The 18,917-nt window shown below is 41.1% G+C and overlaps 1 protein-coding gene across 1 annotated transcript in view; it reads right to left on the minus strand.

Annotated features, from left to right (window-relative positions):
• The window catches only part of LOC122563482 (forkhead box protein O3-like), a 207,635-nt gene that overhangs the window by 187,082 nt on the left and 1,636 nt on the right, over positions 1-18,917 (minus strand). The window lies entirely within an intron of this gene.

An 18,917-nucleotide genomic window follows, 5' to 3' on the forward strand; every position in this document is an offset into this window, starting at 1 on the left:
ACTGTTCTACAATTCATTAATGCAACTGCATCAGGAAATGCAGGAAATTTAATGTTGTGACATTTTAAAGGCCTCATTCAGGTACATTTGTTAGACTAACAGTTAACAGACTAGTGTTTTTAATATTTCATCTGACACCATATGTTCTATTCCAGAAAGCCAAGCAACAAAAAATAGAATTGAAGCTGGAGTGAATGTTTACAAACTTCATAAAGGTGTTTTTTACAGGGATACACATTGCAAGTATGTATCTCCAAACCCAGCATTAATCTGGTCTGAAACAATGCAGCACAAGTGAATTTCCAGTTCATGCCTATCACCTGAAAAATAATTTGACACTCATTCCATATACAATACACTCCATAGCATTTGCCGTGGACAAACCGATGCTTTATTTATCAGAAGAGAAAGGGATTTACAATGAGAGGAGGGGCCGATGACACAGTGAGGATGTGCAGCAAGGAAAAAGGTGGGATATGGTATCCACTGCACATTAAAAGGGAAATACTCAGTCTGAAACCAGGATGTAATTCTGAAGAGGGGACAAAGTACACACAGTGAGCGTAGTGTGGCTGGAAGAAATAGACAACTAAAAAGGAGGACTCGTGGTGAAGCAAGCATTTACACTGAGGGAAGGGAAGGAATACATAGTGAAGAAAGAAGAGATGCAGCAGGCAGGAAAAAAGACAAACTGTACATTGAGTGAGAGGATTCGAATACAGGAGCAGGGATGTTTTGCCGCAGTTGTACAGGGTCTTGGTGAGGCCACATCTGGAATATTGTTTTGGTCTCCTTATCTGAAAAAGGATGTTCTTGCTATACAGGGAGCATAGCGCAGATTTACCACATTGATTTCTGGGATGGCAGGATGTATGATCAGAGGTTGTAAAAGTTGGGATTGTATTCACTGGAATTTCATACAAACCTATAAAATTCCAACAGGATTAGCCAGGTTGGATGGAGGGAGGATGTTCCTAATGTCTAGGGCAGATAGAAGCAGGGGTAATAGATTAAGGATAAGGGGTAAGTCTATGAGGACTGAGATGAGGAGAAATGTCTTCATCCAGAGAGTGGTAACATGTGGAATTCACAACCACAGGAAGTGGCTGAGGCAAAAAACATTGTGTTTGCAAGAAGAATTTTGAAAAAGCTCTTGTGGCTATAGGAAAACTGCATATGGGAAGAGGATGCCATTAGGATATTGAACTCGATGGCCAGCCATGAGTACGGAAAAGTGAAGCAGGTTTAAGTGGTCGAATGGTCTACCCCTGCTCCTATCTTCTATGTTTCTAAGACTGGGTTCAAAGCACTGAAAGTGCAGGGGTTTGCCAGTTGTACTAAACATATGAGTAACACTTTTTAATTCACACACGAATGTGTTAGAGACATCTCAGTCAGAAATAGAATAAAACAGATGGCCCCTGCAATTCATGCAAGAGGAAGAGAAAACACACAAACTGGTTTGAATTCCTTTACATTTAAAAATGCTACAAAAGAAAGCGGTGCAAGGCGTTAATCTAGTGAGTCAGCTTCTGTAGGGTCACAAGTGGTTATGGTAACACTACAAAGATAAGGCTTTGTCTCTGGGAGTACGGAAAATATGAACAGTTGAACAAAATAAGATTTACTAACTCCTATACACATGGAGAGTGAATTCTACCCTGTAGCGTCCTTAGTTGACAAAGAGGAAATCCAACTCTCCTGCTCCTGCAGTTTAGATCAAAACCACATAATTGGTCTTTTGACCCCACCTCTCTAACATGAAAATTGAAAACAGCCAATAGGTAGCATGCAGATGATGCTGCTTAAGACATCAAAAGATTAGCATTTTTAATAGATGTAGGCTCTTTAGGGTACATTTAAGCTAATTCACTATTTTACACCCTTGACAATTTAATGCTTCATTAAGGTAAATGGAGAGTAAAATGAGGCAAGGTTTAAAAGCCATGTCCAACCTAAGCCTGTCTGCTTTCCCTCCCAGAAAAATCAGCTTAAAATTACTTGCAATAATCGACATTCTACACTAAACTCTGAGCAAGTTTACCATGAAGTCACAATAGCAATGTAGCTGTCATCTTTCATTAGATACAGTCATGGAAAGAAACAACTTGCTAGCAATTTATGCAGCATTCAGATTTGAATGGAATTGCCCCTTTAATTAAGGTATTTGGTGATGAGAATGACTGTGCAGTGATGGTTATAGCTACTTATGTTGCATTTAGAAGTCACACAGTACATTGCTTGCATTTAAGTGCTTTTATTTGCATTTTGGGTGGGAGAATGTGATCACCTGCCAAAACCACAGTTGGATTCAGTTTATTTGGCTGTTAGCCTCCTGCTTTAGAATGTACTTAGAGAACTCTAGTTGGAAATGTGATGCCCAATTTAAAGGGATTGCCACATCATTCTGCAAATGCTGATCTACACTGTAGATGACAATTCACAGTGAAGGTATCATGAAACCCGCCTTTACAAAATGCATAATACACAGTGTTCAAGAATCACCTTTCTCATAGCGCTCAGAGTTCAACAAATCCTGGCTGCAGTCCATGGTGGATGAGCAACTTCATTTTATGAACTTTACAGATGATGAGGGTCTGGCATTCACTTCCCAGCCTGTGTTAAACTAGCTTAACTTGGGGGAAAACAGTCATATAACTGGCCTCATTCCCTTTGCATTAAGGAAGGGTCAATTGACCACTCTTGGTCCCCGTCAAAATGTGTGGCGCTGGAAAAGCACAGCAGGAAAATCGACGTTTCGGGCATTCCTGATGAAGGGCTTATGCCCGAAACGTCGGCTCTCCTGCTCCTCGGATGCTCCCTGACCTGCTGTGCTTTTCTAGGCACTCCACTTGTCAACTCTGACTCTCCAGCATCACTGTCTCCCACTCTTGGTCACCATTCCATGATAATTGTGTGAACAATTACTAGGTGTTAGCAGGGTCAAGTTCAGTCGTAATTCACCTGCCTGACAAAATAGCTTGTTGGCACAATCCTATGTCATACACATAGACGCTGACTGCCCATTTTCAGATCAAGAGATATAGAAGCTGTTCAGAGTCAGAGAGATCTACAGCACAGAAAAAGGCCCTTCAGCTCATCATATCAAAACAACCACCTAACTATCCTCACCCCATTTTCCAGTACTTAGTCTGTTGCCTTGTATGTTTTGCCATTGCAAATGCACATCTAAATATTTCTCAAAATTATGAGCTAGCAAGGCTGCTCCGACATTCAATAAGATCAAGGTTAACCTTTAACCTCCACTCAAATTTTCTGCCCCAATACAATATGCTTCAATTACCATGGAATGCAAAAACCTATCAAACTCAGTCTGAACATACTCAATGATTGATCATAGTGCCAAAGATACACAGCCCTCAGAGAATAAATTGCTCCTCATCTCAGTCCTCTTATCCAGATACTACGACCCCTTAGATCTATATTCTCCATCTAGAAAACAAAGTCTCTCCACATGAATCCAGTTAACAGGATTCCACTCAAACAACATCTCATTCTTCTAAACTCCAAGGGACTTATTTCCCTTTTACTCTGTTATGGCATGTGTTTATCACTGACAAGGCCAGCATGTATTGCCCATTTCCAGTTACTGTTTGACCTAGAAGACTAACTCATCTCATGTAGAGGGGTGTGAGTCTGGGATTACATGGGCCTGACCGGGCAAGGATGGAAGATTTTGCTCTTTAAAGGGCACTAGAGAACCAGATGGGTTTTACAACAGTTAATGGTAGTTTCTCTGCACCATTATTGAGACAAGCCTTATAATCCAGATTTTTAATTGAATTCAAAGCACACAAAATGCCATGGTAGGATCTGAACCCCCCCCCCGACTCCGGCATTAACATGGGCTACTTGATCACCAGTCCAGCATCAGTACCACAACCATTGTCCCCCTAAAATGGAAACAGCTGTTGAAATTGGGCTAGATGCAAGACCAAAACTTAATTACCATCAGGTTCATTGAATTTTGGTCTCCTTACATGAGGAAGGAAGTTCTGGCTGTGCAATGAAGAGTCACTAGACAGATTCCTGGGATGGCAGGACTGACCTATGAAGATTAGCTTGGACTACATTCACTGGAGTTCAGATGATCGAGGGGCGACTCTCATGGAAATCTATCAAAATTCTAATAGGACATGGTAAACGAACAAAGGATTTTCCTACTGACCAGGGAGTCTCGAAACAGGGGTCGCAGCTCAAGGACAGGGGTTGGGCCATTTAGGACTGAGATGAGGAGAAATTTCTTTCTGGAACGTGTTGAGCTTATGAAATTCTCTGCCATGGAAATAGTCAAGACTAAAACATTGAATGTTTACAAGAATAATTAGATAGTGTTCTTAGGGCTAAAGAGATCGAAGGATATGGAGAGATTTTTTTGTTTACTCATGGGACGTGGTGTCACTGGCAAGGCCAGCATTTATTGCCCATCCCCCGTTACCCAGAGGGCAGTTAAGAGTCAACCACATTGCTCTGGGTTTGGAATCACATGTAGGCCAGACCAGGTAAGGACAGATTTCCTTCCCTGCAGGACATTAATGAACCAGATGGGGTTTTCCAACAATGGAAAATGATTTCATGGTCATCATTCGATACTTTATTCCAGATTCTTTATTGACTTCAAATTCCACCATCTGCCATGGATCCCCAGAACATTGTTGCTACAACGCCACTAGGCCACCACCTCCTCATAAGGGAACTGGGTACTGAGTAAGATGATAAATTATGATCATATTAAATGGTGGAGCAGTTTTGAAGGGCTGAATGGCTTACTCCTGGTCCTACCTTCTGTGTTTCAATGTTTCATCAGGCCATCATGAGGAGGTAGAGGAATGCAACATCTTCTCGTTCCACTCTGATAGCATTATGCAAAGGGCATTCAGTTTTTGATTTAATCATTTTGTAGTCAAGCACATTTCTAAGTTTATCTGCATCCTTTCAAGATTATCATCTTATTTGCTTCATTCGAGATTAACTTCTCCAAAGAGCAGCAAATTCTTCAGATAAAAGTGAAAAGATAATGTGATTTACAATCAGCTTTGCAAATACATTTATGCATTTAGGGTAATTTCATCAGCCTTAAGTCAAAGTAGTCAAAATAGTGCATTGGCTATTGATGATGAAAACATGAATAAATACTGCAGTCATAATTTTTAATGAATTTTATCAAGAAAATACATAGAGATTTAGAAGTGGATAAGAGTATGAATAATTTTTACCTGTGATGCATTCAATAAATGTTAAATACCTAGCAGAGTGAGTGAATAGATAGCCTACGCAAATAGCCACTGTTTAGTTAATCCTGCAGATATAGTTCTGTTTGTAATGGTAACCATCATCATATACGGTCAAATAACACTGTCTGGCCTGGAAAATCAAAGTAAAGGTCAGACAAGTCAGAGGAGGAATTCCTCAAATGTGCATAAGAACTATTTTTAAGTCAATGTGGATGTAAGCTTTACTGGATCAATTTTTGAGAGAATCACATGTGGCAAATGGAGCATGTTTCAGTTGGGGAACATCTGGGAACCAGTGACCATAATATCGTTAGGATGAGGTATTGAAAAAGACAAGGAACAATCAAAGCTTTGATATTTTCAACAGGATGAGTGAATAGAAAAAGGATGTACTGGTGAATTGGAATCAAAGATTAGCAGATAAAATGGTAAGCAAGAAATGGGAAGACAAAAATGTTCAACTACAGCTAGGTTCAACCTAGCAAAGATATCCAAAACTACAGTTCCCTGAACGACTAAATAAAGCGAGAGAAATGAAATACAAAACAGGGAGGCTTATGATAAATGTCAGGTCCATAACTTAGCCAAGAATCAAACACAATATAAAATAATACAGGGAAGAACTGAACAAAGGACAGAAGAAATGAGGCAAAGAATGTAAACATTTTGCAATGTTACTTAAAAGAAAGGGAAGAGAAGCAGAAAGAAGGTCTTCTTGTGTGGGTCCAGGGAATAGCTGAAATGAGCTCTTTATACTTGCCTTCACCAAATAAATAGGATACTGGCAATGGGACAGGAACTGGGGTAATGGTCAAAAAATTGGATGAGATAAAAATAAATTATGAGAAAGTACTTTAAAATGCCAGCATACTCAATGTGGAAATGTTATCTTGTTCAGAAGGGATGAATCCTCAATACTGTGGCAGCACAGTGACTTAGTGGTTAGCACTGCTGCCTCACAAAGCCAGGAACCCAAATTCAATTCCAACCTTGGGCGACTGTCTGTGTGGAGTTTGCAGTGCTAACCACTGAGTCACTGTGCTGCCGCAATATTGAGGGTTCATCCCATCTGAACAAGATAACTTGTCCACATTGAGTGTGGTGGCATTTTTAAGTACTTTCCCCCAGTGTCTGTGTGGGTTTCCTTTGGGTGCTCCAGAGGTTTTCTCCCACAGTTCAAGAATTCTTGATGAAGGGTTTATGCCCAAAACATCAATTCTCCTTGGGTGCTACCTGACCTGCTGTATTTTGCCAGCGCCTTCTCAACTCTGATCTCCAGGATCTGCAGTCCTCACTTTCTCCTGGTAAATGTAGAGTAATAGCGTAGGGGAATGGGTCTGGGAGGGTTGCTCTTTGGAGGGTCGGTGTGGACTTGTTGGGCCAAATGGCCTGTTTCCACACTGTAGGGATTCTATGATACTAAAGGAAGGAAGGCTGAAAAGTTTGCAAGAACTGGCCACAATCGTCCAACCTTCTTACTGAGATAATGAAACGGTGCCGGAGAACTGCTGTAAGTACAAAAAATATAACCGTGTTCAAAAGAAGGGAGAGGGAACTGCAGATCGGCAACCTTCCATCAGTGTTAGGGAGAATTTGAGTGATATATAAATGGACAGGGTAATGCAATCAATGTCGGACATATGAACCTTCAAAACGTGATTGATTAAACATCACAAAATAGGCTGGATAGCAAGACCGAAGGCAACTGGATTAAAGGGGCAATGGTAATGTGTTAACAAAATTGACTGACAGAGAAAGTAGAGAATAGTGGTGATTTTCTTTTCTGCTGTGGTGTCTCCCAGGGGTTGGGATCACTGACATTTTCAAGTATTTTAATGACCTGGACATGGGTATATAGGAAATAATTTCAAAATCTGCAGATGACATGAAATTTAGAAATGTGGTTAAAAAATGAAGGGTACAGACTTCAGTAGAACATAAACTTGTGAATTGGACAGATGGATGCAGAATTAAATTTAATGCAATTAAATGCTCAGTGATTCATTTTCATTGGAAGACTGGGGAGAAGCAACATAAACTGAGCACCAAAATTTTAAAGGGTCATAGTTTCAAAAAGACCTGGACTTAACTGAATAAATGTCCAAGTGAAGAAGGCATTTGAAAAGCCATGTAGTCTTTATAGAGGCATGGATTTATTTTTTAAAAAAACAAGGACATTACACTAGAAAACTTCATAAAACACTAGTCAGGCCCAGGTGAAGACTTTAGTCCAATTCTGGGCATCATACTTTAGGAAAGATGTCAAGACTTCAGAGAGGATGGGTGTGGTGACAAGGTGTTGGTGTTTACTGGATTGGTAACAGGGATGTAATCTCAAGGAGTAGAGATTAAGAGCACCTGGGATTCTCCTTCAGGAATACAGAACTGCAAGGAAATCTGATAAGCATTTTGAACATGTCTATCAGTTTGGATGGAGCAGGCAGGGAGTAATTGTTTCCACGAGCAGAAAGAACAGCTAGTGAGTTTTGAGAAGATTTGTAGCTCAGGTTGAGGTTCTGGATGTAAGTTTGCTCACTAAGCTTCACTAAGGTTCATTTTCAAACGTTTAGTCACGATACTAGGTAACAACATCAGTGAGCCTCTGGTGAAGCACTGGTATTAGTGACCCGCTTTCTCTTTGTGTGTGTACGTTTCCTTGGGTTGGTGATGTCACTTCCCATTGATGTCATTTCCCGTTCGTTTTCTCAGAGGGTGGTAAATGGGGTCCAAGAGATGTATTTGTTGATAGATTTCTGGTTGGAATGTCATCCTTCTAGGTACACAGGTCATTCGCAAAAGAGTCAGATGCAAACTGAGAAATAGATTTGTGCAGCAAGTTATGATGAACTGGAACATGCTGCCTGAAAAGGCAGTGGAAAGCAGTAGATAGTAACTCAAATGGGGACATTGGATAAATACCTGAAATGGAAATGGAGATAAAATTATCGGTCTTAGGGGAAGGAGGAGGTGCATGGGATTAATGAGGGAGTTCCCAAAGAATCAGTACAGACAGGATGGGTTAGGATGGGTTGAATTGCCTCCTCCTGTGCTGAAATTTTGTATGATTTTATACAGATATTAAATTGGATATTGATCAAGATAAAGAAGGCAAAACAAAAAGTGTAAAAATCCATTTGTTAACTGGTCACAGCTGTTGTCTTTGAGGTCAGTGACCTAAATGCATAATTTACCACAAGCAACCTGCATGTATTGAGACTGGCTTTCACTGTATCTGTCAACAGAGTTTAAATGGAGAATAATGGATAACTGGGAGTGATTGCAAGGCATTATCTGATTCAGGACATCATGAATCACTCAAAATGAGACTTAGGCAGTTTACAGCCATTGGAACAAAGACAAGACTGCAGCTTTGAAATTATTTTCATGGTATGTATCATTTCATTTTTGCATTGGAACAGAGGATTTTATCAGAACTCTTTCTGTCACTTGAATTCATTTAGTTGCTGCTTCCCAGCCAAAGGTCACATTAAATTTCTATCTCCCCTTCTGAAAGAATATTTCTCTTGCAGTCCAATTAGTGAGGGAAATGATGCAGGACACATTACAGTATGCTTCACTTCTGTCGGAAGAATCCACATAAATGTGACAGAGACAGAGGAGTTCAACACCTGAACTCTGAGCACACCTCTCTCTCTCGTTAGTCCTCAAGAATGGCAGTTACTCTCAATCCTCATCAGTGTGGATTATTCATAGCTACTAGTGGTCCTGCCTTCTTATTCCTTCCTGTTGCTTGCAGTTACTATCTGAAATCCCCAAGCAATTGAATTCAGAATGCTCCAATGGACAGCAACTGTGGGCACCAAACGTTCGGCAGTATTGTTCAAACTGACCAAGAAACAGGGCTCAGTTAGCTCAGTCGGGTGGCTGACTTATATGCGATACAGAGTGATTTGAACAGTCTGAACTCAATTTCTACACTGTTTGAGGCTACCATGAAGATCCTGCCTTCTCAACCTCTCCCCTCTTCCGAGGTGTGGTGACCCTCAGGTTAAGCTTCCCACCATTAGCCTTTACCTCTATTGAGCAAAGCAGTCCTCTGGGACCATGGCAACTTTATATTGTTCAGGGAGCATTACACATCTGAGAAGCGACAGTGCTATCCAAATTAATTTGGTATAGGATAGGACAATAGAATCTTTTGGTCATGACTCAGGCTGGTATGAACTAACAGGTGAATGCTGTGAGCCCACAATACCTACCAGTCATTCCAGCAAATGACTAATTATACATAATCAAGAACATAAGAAGCATGATCTCGAGTTGGCCATTCAGCCGTTTGTGCCTGTTTGGCTTTTCCATAAGATCATTGCCGATCTTTTGCCTCAATTCCACTTTCCTGCATTATCCACATCTCCCTCAATTCTCCTGAGGCCCAAATATCATTTGACCTCTGTGTAAAAATACATTCTTTGATAAAGCTAGCACAGCTCCCTGGGAGAGAGACTTCCAAAGATTCCTAGCCCTTTGAGAGAAGGTGTATCTCCTCCTCGCAATCCAAACTGGTTGACCCTGGTTTTGGAGTCTGTAACCCATGTTCTAAACTCCCCAGCTAACAGAGAAACTTCTTTCAAGATCTACTTCTCCAAACACGTTAAGAGTTGTATAGATTCCAACTTGTTTTATCCTTCATTCTTCTAAACGATAGGGCTTTGAACTGGGATATGGGCATCCTGGATAGGACAGCATTTATTGCCCATTCCAAATTGCTTAGAGAGCAGTTAAGAGACAACCAAATTGTTGTGGGTTTGGAAACAAATGTAGGCCAGGGCAGGTAAGGATTGCAGATTTCATTCCCTAAAGTCATTTGCAGACAAGATGGATTTTCCAGAACAGGAAGAGTGGTGACATGGTCATGCTTAGGCTTTTGTTTTAGATTTTAGATTCCCTACAGTGTGGAAACAGGCCCTTTGGCCCAACAAATCCACACCGACCCTCCGAAGAGTAACCCACCCAGACCCATTCTCCTACATTTACTCCTGACTAATCAACCGACATGATGGGCAATTTAGCATGGTCAATTCACCTAACCTGCACATCTTTGGACAGTGGGAGGAAACCGGAGCACCCGGAGGAAACCCACGCAGACACGTGGAGAATGTGCAAACTCCACACAGACAGTTGCCCAGGGCTGGAATTGAACCTGGGTCCCTGGCGCTGTGAAGCAGCAGTGCTAACCACTGAGCCACTGTGCCATCCCTATTTCAGATGTTAATTGAATTCCAATGTTACCATTGACTGTGTCCCCAGAACTATGTCCCTGGGGTTCTGAGTTACCGGCCTGGTGACATTACCAGTAAACCACTGCCTCACCTTATATAAATGTAAGCTTAGCACATTCAGTCTTGCCTCATAAGTCAATATCCTCGTGCTAGCAATTAGTCTGGTGAACCTTTGTTGCACTCCCACTTGGGAAAGCATGTCCTTCACTATACATTACTGCAGATTAATAACACCGTACACAAAGTATCTGTTTTATGTCAGCTATATACAGCCAAATTTCAAGATTTTGTTTGCACATCCAAGTCTTTGGCACTTCATAGTGTAATACATTTGTAGGTCTGTTGAGAATTGACATTAAATGTGCGTAATCTCACATTACAGCTGAATCAGTGTATCCATTTGTGTTCATTCACTTTGCAATTACTGTTGAAAGTGGAAGATCAATTAAGAGTCATCATTAACTACTTGTTATTTAATTATTACCGATCGAATGATCGTACCCAAGTAATCTTGAACTAATTGTTCAAGCTATAGACATAATGCAGCATTCAATTTAGTGATATAGATAGTCTTGGATATGACTATCCAAGACTACCGTTTACCTGTTCAGGTAAAGGTGAAACTGAGTATTATAAAGTTATTGTAAAATATATGACAGAAAACAGGCTTTCTGAGCAAGGGGTGCTGTATCATAATAGATGTGGTTAGTAGTAGAATTCTTAAGATTGCTATTTGAACAGCAAAGACCTGTCAGTGAAAAACTGTGATCTGTAAGACAAGATGATTATGTAACTTCCATTTCCAACTGATCTAACATTCAGTGTGAATTCACAGAGCACAGTTCAGACATATGTTCTCATCTATCTACACCTTCCTCCTTTTCCAGCCATAGACCTAGTAGATCTTGCTGTTAAATAACTCCATAAAGATCATCACCAAGTCTCCCTTTATTTCCACGTGGAGAGCCCTTGACACTGATCTAGCTCCCTCAGAGCCAGCTCTCTGACACTCCTGTTTATCTGTCAGCCAGGGCTCTCTGATTGGACCAGGTTAACAGACCCAAACAGGGAACTCATTTTCTATGAGGTCCATCTGGCTGACCTCGTTACAATCACTATATCCCTCCCCCTTTGAGTTTGAGGACATTGGTCTTTTTCTTGATGCTCCACAGTTTAACACCAGGTCAGGTTACTCCAACATTGCTCTGATACAGGTGGTGTGTAATACATATACAGGAGGTGTGTAATGTACATACGGGCAGTGTTAACGCACATACAGGAAGTGTGTAATGTACATACGGGCAGTGTTAACGCACATACAGGAAGTGTGTAATGTACATATGGGCAGTGTTAACGCACATATGGATAGTGTTTAACGCACATGGGGCGGTATGTAACGGATATACAGGTGGTGTGTAATGCTCAAACGGGCAGTGTGCAACGTACATACGGGCAGTGTAATGCACACAGGGGCAGTGTGCAATGGACATACGGGCAGTGCAATGCACACAGGGGCAGTGTGCAATGGACATACAGTGGTGCAATGCACACAGGGGCAGTGTGCAATGCGCAGTAGCTCGCCTCTTTTGCCTGGAGTGTCCTGAAAGAAATTAATTCTCCTTTTCATGTGGCAAAGGTATCATGGCTGGATCTCAGATTCCAAAGTATCTTCAACGCTGGATGGGAAGGGAGAACCCACGGATTCCGGAACAATTGCAGTCAAGGGTCAGGGATGTTTTGCTCCTTCACCGTTTGCAGCTTTGACATGGTCCTCGTGCTTGCTCAGGACCACCTCAACTACCCAAACATCCTACATCATGGGACCTGACTCTGTTACAACCATGCAAGCAGAAGTGGGCACTGCAGATGCTGGAGATTAGAGTCAAGATTAGAGTGATGCTGGAAAAGCACAGCAGGTCAGGCAGCATCCGAGGAGCAGGAAAATCGATTTTTTGGGCAAAAGCCCTTCATCAGGAATCCTTGTTGGGCCAAAAGGCCTATTTCCACACTGTTGGGATTCTGTAAACAAATGTACAGTTACAACATAGCCTTTCTCTAAAAGTACATTGGTCCAAAAAAGACAGTTGAACTGTAGTTTCTGTATATTGTCTTTCTTTGTTAACAATATTGCCATTGATTTACATAATACATTTCATGACCACAGGCTACCCACAGCAAGGTCCCACAAACAGTAAAGTGATACATGACTAAGAGATTCTTTCCCATTGTCTCAGTTAAAGGACAGCAATTGGTCAGGCCACCCCATTATTGTTATCCTTGAAATCCACCTGAAGGTATCGATGAATTTAATAGGTCATTGAGCAACTATGACAATGCAGCTGTCTCTCAGTGCCCTTCCAAAATCTCAACTATGGTACTGTGCTCAAGTCTTCAGAGTAAAGTATGAGCCCATTGATTTCTTGAGACTATGCCATGTGCATTATGCATAGGGACACTTTTAGCAATTTTAAGAATCCCAAACTAAAGTGGCACAATTTTCACTTGTATGGAATTTCCCTGCTTCTCCATTGGGTCTTCAGACACAAGAATATCATGTCAAGAGGAAGATGCTTCCAATGGGGAGCCTGTCTGACTTTCCAAATGGATCCACATTCCTCCCACATTACTATGCCCTGATGACCCAATCCCTTCAGTTGTAGCACTAAGGCGATCTACACTGGAATCTGCTGTATTACCTACTTGTTCTATAAGGGAGAGAGTATTTCCATATTTTATGCTCTGGTGGTCATCCATCTCATCACTAGAAGCCATCTCTTCCTTACAAAAACTAAAATTGACATTGCTGGAAGCACAGAGTCAGTCAGGGTGGGGATTTCCTACATTTTTTAAAATTAGAATCCCGAGAGTGTGGAAACAGGCCCTTTGACCCAACATGTTCATATTGACCCTCTGAAGAGTTAACCCATCCAGATCCATTCCCCCATATTTACCCCTGACTAATGCATATAACCTAGGCAACCCTGAATACTACGGGCAATTTAGCATGGCCAATTCCCCTAACCTACACATCTTTGGACTGTGAGACAAAACTAGAGCATCTGGAGGAAACGCGCTCAGAGACAGGGAGAACGTGCAAACTCCACTCAGACAGTCGCCCGAGGGTGGAATCGAACCCGGGTCCCCGGCACTGTGAGGCAGCAGTGCTAACCACTGAGCTACCGTACTGCCTCTGGTGTCTATGGTGCCACCTATATCTTTTGTCTTTGTTTCCTTATTCTTACTCCTTCACAGGATGCAAGACGTGTTGGAAAGGCCCCGATATATTGAGCATCCCTAACCACCCTTTGAGAAGGTGATGGTGAGGCACCTTTTTGGGCTATTGTGGTCCATCTAGTGTTGGGATGCCCACACAGTGCTGCAGGAGGAGGGAGCAATATTTTGACCCATCAGCAACAAAGGAACCAAGATATATTTCCAAGTCAGGATGGTGAGTGGCTTGGAGAAAAACTTGCAGGTGGTGTTCCCATGTTTCTGCTGCCCTTGTCCTTCTAGTTAGTAGAGGTCGTGGATTCAGAAGTTCTACCATTTACAACATTGAGCTTGAATGCTTTATTGCCAATGTTCCCCGACAAGTGGAGAAACTTAAACTCGCTTACACAGCTGCACAGCTGGAATCAGGGCACCTCAAACAACATGAAGGGAATAGCTGCAGCTCATTAAAAATACAATAGTTCTCAAGATTTAATTTGTTTAGGTTAAATTATTCATGAAATTGTTATAAAGCCATTTCAGAGAGCTGCTGAAACAATATTACGCCCCACTAAATATCATTCAAAATGCTTTATAACATAATCCTTTGTACTCCAGTCAATCTGGAAAAAGACACCTTTCTCCCAATAAATTTCTGAAACTCATAAAACTAAATCAGCAAACCATGTCACAGCACAATTTGCTGCAGGTATACTCCCATCCTCACTTGCAATTTGGAACATTTCCCATTACCCACATTTGAACTGTATGAGATTGGATTAAATATCAATCACCGTTAAACAGTGTGCTCTGAAAATGACAAGCACTCAGGTTCTCAAGAGACTTAGGTGCACAGATCACCTTGAGTCGAAAATGATCTTGTTGTTTAAAAATGCATAGCTTTCTTCTTCTGATAGAAAGCACTTAACAGAACAAATGTTGGGCTCCTAAAGGAATGGACTCTGGATACTGTTTAGCAGCTTCTGCTACTCTTCCAAATAAGAATAGCTCCCTCTGTGAGCAGATATGGTGACAGCCATAGTATCATAGCTGTCCAACCTCATCCTTACTTGATGTTGATGTACACACGAAAACACACAAGAATTCAGAGCAGAGATTCAGCCTATTGAACCTGCTCCACCAGTCAATATGATTATGGTTGATTGACCTTGGACTTGAACTCTCCTTTTACACACACTCCCCATATCCCTGGATTCCCTGAGACCAGAAACTTGTCTATTCCGACCCCCTTAAATATGTTCATCAATGAAGCATCCACAACCCTTCTGCAGGACACAATTCCAAAGATTCACAATGCTTTCCGTGAAGTAACTTCTCCTATCTCTGTCCTAAATGGTTATCCTCTTATCATGAGACTGTGCCTGTGGAAACAGTAACTCAGCATCAACCATCTTAAGCCCCTTCAGGATCCCTTGTGTTTCAATGACACAGCCTCTTGTTCTTCAGAAGTCTAGAGAATACAGACTCAATGTACTCAACCTGTCATCATGGATCCGTCCCTTAATCCCAGGATATGTGCAGTTTCCAGCAAGTATCTCTGGACTCCTTCTGGATGAGAATCCTTGCTGATTACTTTTTACTTTCCAGACAATCTATCATTGAGGCCTATTACAGTACTCCCTACTCCAATGACTAAAATCGAATAAGTCACCACAGGCTGGAAGTCAAACTTGAAACCTACTATTTAGATGGCATCATTTACAGACACACTTTTATCATGCGAGAATCATTTTTCTTTGTTCATTCATGGGAAGTTGGCAAATCCAGCATTTATAGCCCATTCCCAAGTGCCCTTGAATTGAACAGCTTGCCAACAGTTATGAGTCAATCACATTGCTGTGGATCAGCATCAGGTGTAGGCTGACCCAAGTCAGGAGGGCAGATTTTTGTCCCTAAAAGGACACTAGTGAGCCAGTTTGGCTTTGTGTTCCAGTGTTGTGTGTGTGAGTGTGTGAGTGTGTGTTCAGTTCACATCGTTGAGGGTTCTTGGGTATAGAAAAGATTTCTTTAGAGACACTGAGTTTTAGCAACGCAGTAACAAACAGATCATTGATTCCTCTAATGATTCTGTCATCTGAAATCAAAGCAAGACCTAAGCAAACACATTTCTACTAAGTACTCTGTTCCTCGAATGATACTGATCCACCCCCACCAGTGCTCGTTTGCAGCAGTAAGATTGTAATTCAGTCCCTTACAACAAAATGCCAGCCAAGACATTGCTGAAATAATGTTCCAATCTCATTAGGGACCATCAGGTTGCACAGACTAGTGGTCATACAGAGGACATCAGTATATGTTCTTCCACATTATCTGAATTTCTTTATTCAGCAAAGCTTATAAATTTCAATCCTATTTAGGTTTTAAAGGGAACATTTAGTCATCATTTTAAAATGAACTCCAAACACTTCCATTTTTGGAAGTTAAAAAAAAACAAATTTTGCAACATTTTCAAATTCGTGGTGTGAAATCCTGTGAGTAACAGTTCATGGTCTTTGTGGAAAAACTACCTTTAAGTATTTAACCCTGACTCACTTAAAATAGACCTATTTGGCCAGGAGTTCATGCAGCTAAGACATGGCACTGGTGTTTAAATAATGTGCAGATTAAGTTCTATTCAAGGAAGACCTGAAGAAAAATGCCTACTATCAAAATGCCTTCTGCTACTCAAATCATTTTAAATAATTGTGGTCAATTTGAATACCCGCTTAATTTTTAAAATTATGTTGGATTTAAAATAAAAACTTTTTTTGTTCAAATGAAGTCAGTCCTAATGGCATCACCAGGGTGCGGAGTTGAATTATTCACTCATTCAGACAATGTAAAGGAGCTGAGGATAACATAATGAGCCCCCAGTGCCCCAGCTTTCCCTGTGTGGATGGAAACTCAGTTCCACAGGCGGTAGGGTTCAATTATTTCTCTTGGTGGTTTAATTATATTAAGAATAGATCCAAATGTTCACTGGCATAACCACCTCTCTACCAGTTCAGACTCTCCCCAAGGCTATGCTGAATTAGTGTGAATACAGTTCAAACCATATCGTTTCCTGGATACAAAATAGAATGCATTAAAACATCCCTTCCTCAACTCTGATCTGGTGAATCCCTTCTGTTCCCGCACAAACTAACTGAATTTTTTTTTCAACAAAATGCAATTTTATCACCAATTACACATTCAAAATACATGGAGACATGCACAGATCAGTACTATCCATTCATCACCCAGAGATGTAGCTGACCCAAGTTCATCATCCGATGTACAATGCAGTTATTCCCATATTTCAATTCCCCCAGCACAAATCTGGCTCTCAGTGTCAAAGCATGTCCAAGAAAACAGACTTCACAATTAACAAATAAACAAAGGAATTTCCAATTATTCATTTTACAAAGAAGATGCTAAGCATGAACCAAGTTTATGGGCTAATTTTGAACTGATTCCCTGCCAATGTACTGACTCAACACAATTGTCTGTCCCAGCACTTGTGATATTTGCTTGATTTACTAAGAGCTTGTTTCTTTAGTTCTGAGAGATTGAGGCTCATAAGTCACTAATTCAGATATGAGACAATACTGTTTGGGGGGAATTCCCTAAAACATGGCTAGGCCAATGATAATTTCATGGTCTGTCATTTTCAGCACAGTCTGATTCTGAACTCAGAATCCCTGCATGCAAATAGATCTTAGTTAGAGCAACTTCTGTCCAAATGATCTTGAGAACAATCATTTTCAATCTCAATTTGTTAGGTTCATCTCTGTAATTGTTACAATGAATCCTCGATAAAGTATATACATTTACACAGAATAATTTGACTTTCTTGCAAAATTCATTCTTTTTAACGCGCCTCGGGAGGCCAGCCTATTCAAAACAGTCACCTGCATCTATATCACCTCTTCAGCGTGAGAAAATGCTGTTCACCACACATTTGTACATTATTGGAAATGAGGAGAACGACAGGGTCAGACACAGAGTTTGGAGGGGTTTTTTTTTGCAGGTCATGGGAGGGCTCCAGGCATGGTCAACGCAATGGAATTACAGTGCATTGGCAAATTGTAAAATGACAATCTTTCGTAGATTAAATCAGCTAAATTAAATGATCAAATAATAAAGGGCATGGGTATGAGGAACACACCATGGCAAACTTGTAAAACTGATTGTATTTTAGATTGCTAAGATATATCTTTGCCACATCTTAGTGATGTTTAACTTGAGACAATTTATGTGGTTAGTCACGCAATATTTCCTCTTCCCGCTGCCGAAGGAAGCTCATTGCAAACCTGTTCCTTACCGGACGCGGACAATAACTTCTGAGGCGTATTTACCAAGCATTGACAGGTTTCTGGCGCTACCTTCTATCTCCTTAAAGGTCTCTCCCCCAACCCCGAGAAACCAAACAATCGCCAACACAATTTACCAGCTGTCCTTCAATCAATCCAAGCAACATCTCCCGGAATAGAACTCGACAGAAACTACGGCAATACTCTAACCTGTGATCCAATCTTTTATCACCCGATTTCCTTCATGTTTAACTAAGAATTACAATGTTGTATCCACAATTTCGGGAATTAATGGGGGTATCGCTTTGAAATTCTACAGAAAGTCTGCCAAACTAAATCGGTATTTCAGTGGAGAATAGCTTTTGAAGAAATCCATCCCCCAGTTCTGAACCGTTCCTGGATTTCGGCTCAGTAACACCGGTTTCTCTGTAGTCAACTGGCTCTGTATAATTAAACTGGCTCCCCCTCTGCTTCCATTCCGTGCTACGAATAGCAATAGATTGTGCAATTGGATTTGGAATTGCCAGATCCGCGGAAACACTGGGTTTATCTCCAAGCTGTTAACTTGCAGTTTCTGCCTTCAAATTTAAAACAAAGGGAGTGAAAACAGCCATGAGGATCCCAGCACATGAACAGCAAGCTAAACTTCTGTGCAATCTCGTACTGACCCTGATCTGGAGCTCTGGCTGTGTTTCCACCCGGTGTACAAGGGGGTAGGGCAGTGATGAAATGAAAAAAAAAGGACACCCGAAACTTTTAATCTCCTGCTTGGAGTCCCTGACCAACCAAAAATAAATCAACAAATATGCTTCAGATCTTCTACGCTACAGGATGCTGTTAAGGTCCTGCAATGCTTAAACCTTTGCTTTTGTTTTCTTAAAATACAATGCAACAGGCAATTGTTCCACCTGCAGAATGCA

Source organism: Chiloscyllium plagiosum, unplaced genomic scaffold (genome assembly GCF_037043375.1).
Source record: "Chiloscyllium plagiosum isolate Xiang-an unplaced genomic scaffold, Cpla_swu_hap1 HiC_scaffold_30, whole genome shotgun sequence".
In the NCBI taxonomy this organism is placed as follows: domain Eukaryota; kingdom Metazoa; phylum Chordata; class Chondrichthyes; order Orectolobiformes; family Hemiscylliidae; genus Chiloscyllium; species Chiloscyllium plagiosum.